The 12,403-nt window shown below is 39.2% G+C and overlaps 1 protein-coding gene across 3 annotated transcripts in view; it reads right to left on the bottom strand.

Annotated features, from left to right (window-relative positions):
• TAFA2 (TAFA chemokine like family member 2) overlaps positions 1–12,403 on the bottom strand; it is a 643,090-nt gene that overhangs the window by 514,297 nt on the left and 116,390 nt on the right. The window lies entirely within an intron of this gene.

The raw sequence follows: 12,403 nt of genomic DNA, 5'->3' as shown, positions 1-12,403 counted from the left end.
TGAAGGAGACAAAAGGAAATTTTAGCAATATAAAATATCAATTACATACTGTGAGTTGTCTATTCCCTAAGATATGTAACACCTTTTCAGGGGAACCACATGTTCTAATATCCAAACCTTATTTATTATGCTAATTGGAGAGCTTTTCCACTTTTTTCCCCCCCAAAAAATAAAAGCTCAGTTTGTATCCTGGCCTTCCCAGCAGACCCAGGTATAGGTCATACTGCTGAAGTCAGTGACTCTCACAAGGTAACGTAACAGTCAGCAGCTTCCTATAAAATACTGCTAGTGTTGACCCCCAAGGAGAAATGTCATTTTATCCAAAACCTAATTTCATTTTAAAAAGGATTGTTACGCTATAAAGCACAGTATGCTTTTTTTCCCAATTAGCCCTAAAACCACAAAAAATGTAGCTAACACTGAATACTTATGTGACCCAACAGGCCAATAAACATGACAGCAATTTCTTTGTAATGGTTACAAATAGTTCAGAAATATTTGGATAGCAGTCATTTATCAATTATTGCAGAAATTCATATGAGACTACTGAAATGTTTTGAGATAGATCTAGCTTTTGTCATTGCAAGGTATTTTTAATGTCTCCAAATATGGATTTCAGGCCATCCAGTCATTTATGTATAATCTACCTATTAGGCAGTCCCTTAATTTAGACTATGTATAATCTACCTACTCTATTAACCAGGCAACCTGGAATCCATGTATAATCCATTATGTAGTGTCTATATAATCACACAGCATTTAGCATACTTAACTCTCTTTTTTAAAGATGTTAGCATGATATTCTGCATAAAAGCAGCATCAGCAATTCCATTAAGAACTGTAACAGGAAACCTGGAGGTTGCCAGTATTATATACACGTTCAAGAAATTAATGAAATAAATTGAATTCCTATAAGGGAACCTACAAGTAGATTCATGCTATCCAAACTGCAGGCAGCATGATTCTCAATGTAATGCCCATGCCGGCATCCTTGCACTCTCCTGCTCCCCTTCCCCAGTGAGACTGCTGATTCCCTCACCTGTCCAGGCATCCCGCAGCAGTGGTCTCGTCCTCATCCCATGATGCAAGCCCATGGAGCATCTGTACGCCTTACAGGCTCTAGGCCTAGGGCACGCTCAAACCCCTGCCCTCTTTCTTAAAGGGCCAGGTCAGGTGGGAGGTTGTAGGTATTTAAGGCAACTCTGGCCTTTTGAGTTGCCTGGGTAATGAGTTAGAGTTTGACTTATTGCTGAACTCAAGTTCCTTAGTACTGTGCTGCTGCTGTCTCTTTGTTCTAGTTCTGTTCCTTTCATTTGTTTGCATTACAGAATGCCGCTGCTGTCACTTCTATCAGCTGCTGCTGCTGTTCCCATCTGTCCATCTATCCCGGACGGATCCATTATACCCGCTGCTGCAAGCATCCTCTCCAGCCACTGCTGCTGTACCCTTCTGTCCATCCATCCATCCCATACAGAACCTCGACACTTGCTGCTCCCACAACCCATTGTCAGAGACTGTTGATTCCACACCCCTGGGGCCAGCTGTCGCAGTACCAGTCTTGCCAAGTGGCACCCAAAATTGCACCTGCAGTGTAACACCTCCACAATCAGGGGCTCTGGGGAAGCCCAGGTACAGGTTCGTAGTCAGGCCCTTCTGGGTTTTCTGTGTCCTGTGGCCCATTACTAACACCTTGGCTTGCCCAGAGAGCGCAACACTCAACCTCAACACAATTGCAGCTGAGTAGATTATTTTCTGAAACAGTCGAGAAAATATACTACAGTCAAGGATAATAACAGGAAGCCAGATTAGTCTGGATATGCCCCAAGGCCGGCTCTTACCAGTGTGGCTACAAGTTATTGATATTTCTCTCTATTGCACATACATAGAGGCCTGTGGCAGATGGTTGCTTTTTGAATGTGAAGCTTTGTAGCTTTTTTGTCCCATCTTTTTGGTAATGGCAAGAGCTGCTCGGACTCGCAAAGAAACAGGACCAGCGGGTCACTGCACAATTAAAAAAAAAACCCGATCCGCTCTGGAATCCAGTGCCTATATAAGTCCATGGGGATCAGAATCCGGAGATTAAAAATGTCGGTGGAAGGTATAGTGGGTAGGTGCGCGTGCGGTCTACTCACTGAGTCATGGCAACAAGCTGCTTCCGGGTCACGCTTTCCCTTCTGGAGCTGACATTTGACTATTCACTGCTTTGCCCGCCCACCAGCGCGTGTTATTAGTTGCAGTTAGACGCGCCTCCACGTGAGTGGCAGCATGTCAGCTGACTACAACCAATCAGAGGCACCAGAACGGCCAGTGGGCAGGGAAAGCAGTGCACGTGTCTCCGGGTCAGTATGGTAGTATAAAAAATAAATAAAACAATGGGTGCAGAGTCCCCGTATTCTGATGCCAGCACAGATAATGCCCACTGCTGCAGCCCCCAGATGTCAGGATTTATCTGTGCTGCATATCCAGAGCCCAGAGTTACACGTTTGAGGGATTCGCATCACATCACCCGGCCGCTGCACAATCTCCTGACAGGCGCATGCAGGTATATAGAAATACATGCTGCCAACCCGCTCTTGTCAGAAGAGTGTGCTGCTGTGCTGGGTGATGCGACATGAGACTCGCACGAGTCACTCGCAAGTGTGATTCTGGCCTAAGAGAAACCGCATGTAGCTTTTTTTTATCATTATTATTATTTCAATAAATAAATTAAAAAAAAAAAAAAACGACGTGTGGTCCCCTCAATTTTGGTACCCAGCCAAGATAAAGCCACCTGGTATTCTCAACTCACAGCTGCCCGTTATTGCCGCATCCATTAGATGTGACAATCTCAGAGCTTTACCGCCTCTTCCCATTGCCCTGGTGTGGTGTCATTTGGGGTAATAGCAGGGGTTAATAACAGCGCACAGCTGCTACTAAACCCCAGGTTAGTGATGGCACAGGCGTCTATGAGATACCTGCATCAAAAACCTGTACATGAAAGTAAACAAGTACAAACACCGAAAAAAATCTTTATTTGGAATAAAGTACAAAACCACACCCTTTTTCTTCACTTTATTAACCCCATAATCACCTTTCCAGGTCTGAAGTAATCTACACGAATTCCCTCGGATGTTCAGCTATGCTACATTTTAATATCACAGTGAGCGGCCATAGAACAAGACCGCTCGCTGTGAGCTCCAGAGGGTGAATGAGCTGGGCAATGAGCAGTGATGTCACTTAGGTCATTTGCGGTAACAGCTGGAGGTTTTTCACCGGTCATCGCAGGTAACCTGACCTCAGGTGGAGGTCACTGAGTTCACAGACCTGCATCTCCTTGCAGAAAATTGCAGTTTTTTTTGGTGAAGAGATGCAGATTTGGTGCTGAAATTTTTACACCATATTCCTGCACCCAATCTACTCCTCCTGGCAAAAAACGGCATTTTTTTAATGCATTTCATTTGGTGGTGAAATCGTCTGCACCAGATTTCAGCACCAAATTCCCACCTTCTGGCAGAAATTTTTTTTTTTGCGTTTTTAGGCCAAGAAAAGCAAATTTGGTGCTAAAATTTTTACACCATAATCCTGCACCTAATCTACCCCTCCTAGCAAAAAAACCCCACTTTTTTTTTTTACGCATTTTTTGCCGAGGTTTTGTGCCCAGGTTTTTTGCCGCGGTTTTGTGCCAGGAGGTGCACATTTGGTGCTGAAATCATCTGCACCAGATTTCAGCACCAAATTTGCACCTACTGGCAGAAAAAAACATTTTCTTTTGCATTTTTGGGCCAAGGGATGCCAAAAAGGGGTGCTGAAATCTCCTGGCAAAAGAACGCTTTTTTTTACGCATTTTTTGTCTCGTTTTCTTGCCAGTAGGTGTACATTTTCTAACCAGGCATCTTGAAGTCAACTGGACATTACTAAGGCTGTATAGGTGTTAAAAAAGCTCAAGCAGACTTCAATATATTCCTAGAGGAAGAAGTATTATACACCTCTTTTAGGGGCAAGTAGAGACTTTATAGTGTTTAGAGTCGAAACAAATCAAATTTAGGGCAACAAATGATATATGCTAATGAATTTGAATTTTAAAAGATTAATTCACCTTTACTATTGGCCGACAAAGTAATTAGTTAACAGCTATCTAAGATGTATCACAAAGTTTTAGTTGCTGATTGCTTACAAAGCAGCTCTTCTACTTGAAATTGGGTGTATTACATTTTCAGAAAAATTGCCTCTGATAATAAAGTAATTTAAAAAAAAGTAAAAACACATTTCTTGACATATAAAGTAGCAGAAGTCATGCTTATGTAACCAATAGGCATCTTATAAAACACTCATATATACTATAGTAAATGCTTTAAAATATTGAACGTTAGGAGTTTTTCTTATATATCTAAATTATTTGGCAGAGCTTATTTGAAGGCTAAAAAACTCACGTCTTAGGGGTACTTTGCACACTATGACATCGCAAGCCGATGGTAGCGATGCCGAGTGCGATAGTCCCCGCCCCCGTCGCAGCTGCGATATCTGGTGATAGCTGCCGTAGCAAACATTATCGCTGCGGCAGCTTCACATGCACTTACCTGCCCTGCGACGTCGCTCTGGCTGGCGAACCACCTCCTTCCTAAGGGGGCAGGTGGTGCGGCGTCACAGCGACGTCACACGGCAGACGGCCAATAGAAGTAGAGGGGCGGAGATGAGTGGGACGTAAACATCCCGCCCACCTCCGTCCTTCCGCATAGCCGGCGTGAGCCACAGGACGCAGGTAAGGAGATGTTCCTCGCTCCTGCAGCTTCTCACACAGCGATGTGTGCTGCCACAGGAACGAGGAACAACATCGTACCTGTCGCTGCCGCGACATTATGGAAATGACCAACACTACACCGATGATACGATTTCAACGCTTTTGCGCTTGTTAATCATATCAAAAACGATTTACACACTCCGATGTCGACAGCGACGGCGGATGTGCGTCACTTTCGATTTGACTCCACCGATGTCGCAGCTGCAATGTCGTAGTGTGCAAAGTACCCCTTAGTGTTAAAGGACATCATAGTAATGATGGCCTGCAAAAAAATTTGTAATTATAAAAATTCACAATAACTTTTAAAGTATTACCTATTAAGATGAGCAAATCAAATTATCGAGAAATATTTAGATATTGTCTGTTTAACAGTTAACAAATGTGAACAATTTAACTCATGCAAATGTCCAAAAGCAACTGCTATTATTTTACATAATGCAGACGACTACAACATCTAGTGAAGGCTCACATGACTTGAGAAACAGCTACACAATGCCTTGCATTAATAGCATTACATGTGATAGCACAGGCAATCAGGAGGGATTATCATTGCCTGAATAAAACAAGTGGCTAGGTCATACAGCAGCCATTTTGGGTAGAATCTGGTTAATAAGAGGATGTTACAGCTCCCAGCTTAGCAATCGAGAGGCTGTGTTTGCACTAAAGAGCTTGAAAAGGTAAAATGCTAGCAGAACTTCTAAAATTATACATAATTTATCAGGGCAACTGAAGAATTTGTGATTCAATATCAATCTAATTTTTTTATTTTTATTTATTTATTTATTTATTTAAAGAATTGCCAAAACTTGTAAATTTGAATTTCAGAAAGTTTTCTTATCTCTAGTAAGTTAATGTATTATCTTTATCTACAATTTGTAGAACTACTTAATTTCTATGCGTTTGTATCTCTTTCTCTACTTTCAGCCCCAGGGGTTATTTAGAATTTGTCACATCAACCCAGTCACAATTTCAATGTATACAGCAGCAACACATGACACAGTTCTGAATGATAAAATTGTAGGATATTTTATGAATAAACATAATTATTATAGATATAATATCTGTCCAGATGACTTGAAAGACTATAGTGTCAATAGCCACATATGTGTACACCAGTGCTAAAACTAACAGATTATATAGAAAGGGAAAACAGAGGAAAAAAATGTGAAATATTTTAAAATATTGCTTATATTAATTTATATAAATATTAATAAATTAGCCAAAAATAAAATAAAAATTTTGTCAATGGGGATCCATCAATGGATGATAGAATAAATTTGAGTGAAATTCAATTCTACTCAAATTTTACAAATATCTACATTCGACAAAATGCAGATTGCTTGCAATTTGCTTTCATGAACCATAAAAGGCCATCAAAGTGTTAAAAAAAAGTTTTATTTCTACTCAACTGACACCGCATTTCTCTCACCCCTTTGTTCCTCACCATCACCTGTTCACTTGTGCTGAAATGCCCAGTAAGATCAGAGCACACTTCATAATTGAAAGAGTGATTAGTAATGAGTAAACATGCTTTGCACTGCTCAATACTTGATCGACCATCACGGTGCTCTAGTGTGGCGCCACTGAGGCTCTGGTCGTCACCGAGTACTGCACTTAAATTAAGGCGTGGTATCTATCTCAGGTAAGGAGGGGGTTAATTACCGGTGTTCCACATTCACACAGTACATACAGCCTAGGAGCCTTCACATAGGGTGGGTTCACTCAGGGTAGGCAGGGGGTTGGTCATAACGGTCACTGAAGCCAGCCACCTGGGGGGTTGGTTCTACCTGGGGTAGAAATAGGCGCAACACACGCACATGAAAAAAAAAAAGACTCGTCAGGACCATAGTTCTGGCAAGATCTCTTTGGAACACTTGGACTTTACTGGGCCCAGGGGCATGGAAAGCAAGCTTAGCTAGGGTACCTAACTGCAGAGGGGGACACCCTAGAAATAGGACTCTCACTCCTTCTCTTCCAAAACACCGGTTGTGACCCCTTACCGGATCTGGGATTGACCGGAGCCCATCATGGCAGTGACCAGTGTGACCGGGTTGGCAGCTGAAGTTGTGAGTAAAGTACAACCTGAACCCTCAGAGACTGTGTTGGCTCATCCTTACCAGCACCGCCGCCCAGCGCTTAGGCACCAACTGCCATTACTACCCTCATCATCCACCTGGCTCTGCCTGTGGGGAGCAACACCATCCCAGCTGCCATAACTCCTGCCCTGGCAAGGAACCCGGCAGCGGCGGCTATTCCCTGGTCGCATACCATAGGTGGCGTCACTACAAAATTACACCACTTCCCCCACATTTTAACTGTACGCCTCGAGGTAACGGAACTGGGCAAGGCCACTCCATGACAACGCCTGATCTGACCCGAAACAGCCCGGTGACGAATAGGTTGATCACCTGGCCTGTGGGGCACTACACTAGCGCTATGCTCAAGTCTTCACCCCACATTTTTCCCTGCTGTTTTTTAGTCACTAAACATTCAGAGATTGGCTATTAATCACAGTAATGCTTTAGTGCTGTTTGCAGTCTCCAGATTTACAGTTGTGGATTTCGTCGGAGCTTCGTGGGAACATTTTTTTTACAAATTGGTGAATGAGGGAAAGGGTGGGGGGAGTCTTTATTCAAATAAACTATTTTTTTCATGAGTATGTGTTTTATTAACTATACACTTAGTGGGATAGTAATAGTAATAGTGGTGTCTGATAAACGCATATCCATTACTAACCCCTTGGCTTCTTGCCAGTTAACAATAAATAACTTACATCAACCACATTAACCTATTACCCTGATTTCCACCACACCAGGGCAATCGGAAAGAGCCAGGGTGCATCTAATAGATGTGCCAATTCTGGGGTGGCTGTGGGTTGCTACTAGTTTTAGGCTGGGAAGGGTCAAATAACCATGGACTTTCCCAGCCTGATAATACCAGCTCACAGCTGCCTGCTTTATCTTGGCTGGTTGCACTCTATGTGAGGATTCACAAATCTGCAGTTACATAGAGTCACATATAGAGTGACTGCAACAACTGAAAGGGTAGATAAGTCCAGTTTCTGCAGTATCGAGGATACGAGAATCTTGTATTTAAAACATAATGTTTATTGATGCATGTTTCAGGCATCTTAGCTTTATTTGTAACCATCAGGGTCGGACAGCATCTCTAAGTATTAATTTGTGTTTGTGTACAACCCAGGCTGATTAAATGCATTAACTCAGACAAGAGGTGTTGAAGAGAATGTACCCTACTCGTATTTCACCAGGAGCCCACCATGAAGACAGACTTTAAATAAGGTAATGTATGGCTGGCATATCACTATAGAAACTTCACAGATACTTTGTAACTGAAACTAATGGGCACATTAACCCTTTGAACCATTTTAAATAGTGACTGTAAAATATAATTATTTTTCTATTTTACTTACTTATATAGTGCCATTAATTACACAGCGCTTTACAGACACAATTATGCGAGGTGATATTAATACATAGTTTTCCTAGTCTAGAAAATACAACGTTTTCGGAGTATTAGTATTTTTTTCAACATAATTATTTTTTGACTCTATACATTTAATGCATCAATAAACAAAAATTCTAATTACAGATGTGAAAATATATTCAAGTGAAATTGAATCTGAATTGAATTGTGCAAAAATCTGCATTTTCCATAATGCAATTTTTTTGTAATTGCCATCTATATGGATTCAGCAAAATGGCGATAAGAAAACCAGATAGTTGATGGTGAAAAGTAACGGGGTCGAGCAGTACGGTGAGTATAAGGATTTTATTTATTTTTTTATATCTTACATTTATTATGCTCTGGGGTCTGAGGCAGAATAAGGAACATTACATTCGTGGAGAATAACCTCTGCAAATTGAATTTCCCAGGAAAATCCACACGATCAGGCAAATTAAAGTTTGCCTCATCTGCTCATCTCTAATTGTAATACTTTAGAAAAAAATTAGCTTCAACAACTTCAAAGCATCAATTATTATCTCGCTTTTCATACTTTTTTTTTCTTTTAATAATTTATTAAGTTGGGGAAAGAGATAATAATCAGATGAGACCCAAATAAAGAGAACATGGCAAATGATTAACCATTTCAAAGCCAATTACATTGAGTTATTTCAAGGTAATGTAAGACTTGTGGACGGGCACATTATTCTGCAAAAAACAAGACATTTTTGGAAAGTTTTTGATGGCTGATGTTTCAAACTTCACCTGACATCGTTAAATTTTCTTAATCACAATTTCAAAAATGACATATCCTTTTCTGCTAAAACTTAGCACGTGCACTTCTCATAGTTAATACTTGTTTCCATAGTACCTGGATTTATATTTGTCTGCTAGAAATATGCAAGGCCAACTATTTATCAATATCTAATAGTGTATACTTTATAGAGAAAAAAAATAAAATAAAACAAAGGAATTAAGAAAGATACAAAGTGGAAAAAAGCCAATAGAACAGTGGAGAGGATATATTGTTAGACCAGTAAAGATATTAAACTGAATGTATTTATAAGGGAATGTTCACAGGTACAACCCCAATTCCCCAAACATCTTGATGCTGTATAAAAAATAAAGAAAATAAGAATGCAATGATTCACAAATCTCTTATAGCCATATTTTATTCGCAACAGAACATAGAATACTTATCAAAAGTTGAAACTTTAAAAAAATGTAGAAAAATGATCTCATATAGAAATTGATGGCAGTTGAGTTAACAAAAGGCTGGAAAAATAAGTGGTACTAAGGGTCAATTTACAACTAGTCCAATTACTGTGCAGAAAAATAGCCTGTTATGGAGGCAAAGTCTCGCAGAAGAAAAGATGGTCAGAGGTTCAGAAATCTGTCAATAAATGCATCTCCAAATTGTTGAGCATTTTTAAATTTTAAAATTAATGTTTTTCAAACTATAATTGCAAAGACTTTGAATAGCTGACCATTCACCAAATATATTGAAATCAAAAGATTCAGAGATTTTGAAAAGTTTAATACCAATGGCAAATATTGGAAGCTTATGATCTATGGGCTATCAGGCACACTGCATTACAAACAGGCTAGATTCGGTCATGCAAATGACTGTTCAGGCTCAGTCCAAGAATTATTGTCTGTCAACACAGTTTCCCATTAGATCCACAAATATTAAGTTAAAGCACTATCATACAAAGGAGAAGCCATGTATCAACAGAATACAAAAGCGCTGCCATCTGCTCTGGGCCAAAGCTCAATTAAAATGGACTAAGGTAAAATGGAAAACTGTGCTCTGGTCAAATTAATTAAAATGTGAACTGCTTTGTGAAAACCACAAATGCCATATTCTGGGGACTGAAGAGGAGAGGGACAATCCAGCTTGTTATCAGCACAAAGTTCAAAAACCTGAATCTCTGATGGTATAGGGTTGTATTAATGCCTATGACATGAGCACCTTACACATCTTGAAAGTCACTTATGCTGAGAGTTAGATAGAGGTTTTAGAAGAACATATACTCCCATCCAAACAGCATTTGAATGATGAACTGGCTGCCTGTAGTCCAGATCTTTCACCAATACATTTGGCGCACTATGAAACTAAAAATCTGGCAAAGAAGACTCAGAACTGTTAAGCAGCTAGAATTTTTCATCAGAAAAAAAGAACAAAATGCTTCTCAAAAGTTACATGCAATTGGTTTCCACACTTTCCAGACATTTACAGACTACTGTAAAAAAATAAAGGGATTAGGAACTGGTAGACATTACCCTTTCCAAACTTTTTTGAGATATGTTGCTGCCATCAATTTCTAAATGATTTATTTTTTTCAGATGAAATGTTAAAATGCCCAACATTCAACTTGTGACCTGTGTTCTCTGTTCTGTTGTGCATAAAATATGGCTATAAGAGATTTCAAAATAATTGCATTCTTGTTTCCTTGAAATTTTACACAGCGTTCCAAATTATTTGGAATTGAGGCTGTAATATGCAGTCAAAAAATAATATATATGTGCTTGTAAATAGCACACCTGGAAATAGTTGCATAAATACACTTACCTAACAGTTTTGGAGTATATACCCTGTATACAGGCCTAAATATATTACAGCATTTTTCACCCCTTCACAATATCTGTCATACATGTGTGGTGCATGATTGAAGCAAGTGTATGGAGCAGGCTCTCGGGGTGAGCTCGCACCATACTCGGCAGGTAATGGCTGTGTATTACAGCCAGGACCTACTACTAAAAATCAAAGGTTTAGCGGAGTTCCACTCGCAATTGTTAATCTGCTAAATCCAGCTGTGAAATTATGACAGTGGGATTTAATACATGCTGGTATAGGGGCACACCATTTTAAGCAACCATTGGCATGCTCACGACATGATTGTGGGTTGATATGAATGCAGGGGGTCTGCTGAAGTCTTTCGTGCTTGTCATAGCAGTGCTTCTTTGAAATCCTGCCTGTGGCTGGGCTTCAAAGGAGTCTGTGATTTCTGCTATATACAGCAATGCTGTGAAATTGCTGTATATAGCATAAGCAAACAGACAACTGCAGGTAATAGTCACCTAAAGGGACTATTAAAAATGGTGAAAAGTAAAAAAAGTTTTAAATAATATGAAAAAAATAATTAAAAGAAAAATACAAAAAATCACCCCTTTTTGTCCATTAAAAGTAATGATAGTAAAAAAAAGACATATTTAAGAAAAGTTTGATCTATCAAAATATTAAAAAAATTAAAAAATTCAAGAACGACAAAATTGTTTTTTGTTAGCTGCAATACCACAAAAAAGTTGTAACACATAATCAAAACATCATATCTAACCCAACCCATGGTATCAATAAAAATGTTTCCCTGCCCTTCAAAAATTAAGAGATAACTCATCTCCATTAACCAAAATATGAAAATGTTACAAGACTTGCAAAATGGCGACACAACCATTTTTATTTTAAACTTCTGATATTTTTCTTTACCACTTTAATAATAAAAAAAACTATACACATTTGGTAAAGCCGTAATCGTACTGATGAGTAGAATCATATTGCAAGGTAATTTGTACCACAAAATGTACATTGTAATACTAATTCCCAAAAAATTGTCAGAACTGTGTGTGTTTCACAATTTGGCCAGATTTGTAATTTTTTCCTTATTTTACAGTACAATATGTGTTAAAAAGAATGGTGTTATTCAAAAGTACATCTTGTTCAGCAAAAAACAAGCCCTCATATGTTTCTATGGACAGAAAAAAAAGCTATGGCTCTGAGAAGAGGAGGAAAAAAACAAAAAACAAAACTTAGCTATGTCTTGAAGGGGTTAATATATTGGTCATCAGTGACTTACATCGGTACATACAGATGAAAGCTTTATAAAAGGTGCCATAACACTATACCAAATAGATCAATCAAATGTATATGTTCGGTTTGTATGTTGGTGCCACCAAATGATAACTACTATTCAAATAAAATATTATGCCTGTATGTTTAAAATATCTCATAAAAATATATTATTCTAATTATATTCCAGAATTGTTCTACCCACATATTTGAGCCCACAAGGGAATGACTGAGGATACTCCTTCTCATGTATAGTCATTAAAAAATGGATCTGATTGTAAAACCACCCTGTTTTCAAAGATATGCATCATATTCTC

The sequence above is a fragment of the Anomaloglossus baeobatrachus genome, chromosome 4 (genome assembly GCF_048569485.1).
Source record: "Anomaloglossus baeobatrachus isolate aAnoBae1 chromosome 4, aAnoBae1.hap1, whole genome shotgun sequence".
NCBI classification, from domain to species: Eukaryota; Metazoa; Chordata; class Amphibia; order Anura; family Aromobatidae; genus Anomaloglossus; species Anomaloglossus baeobatrachus.
This window is presented reverse-complemented; position numbering and strand designations above follow the sequence as displayed.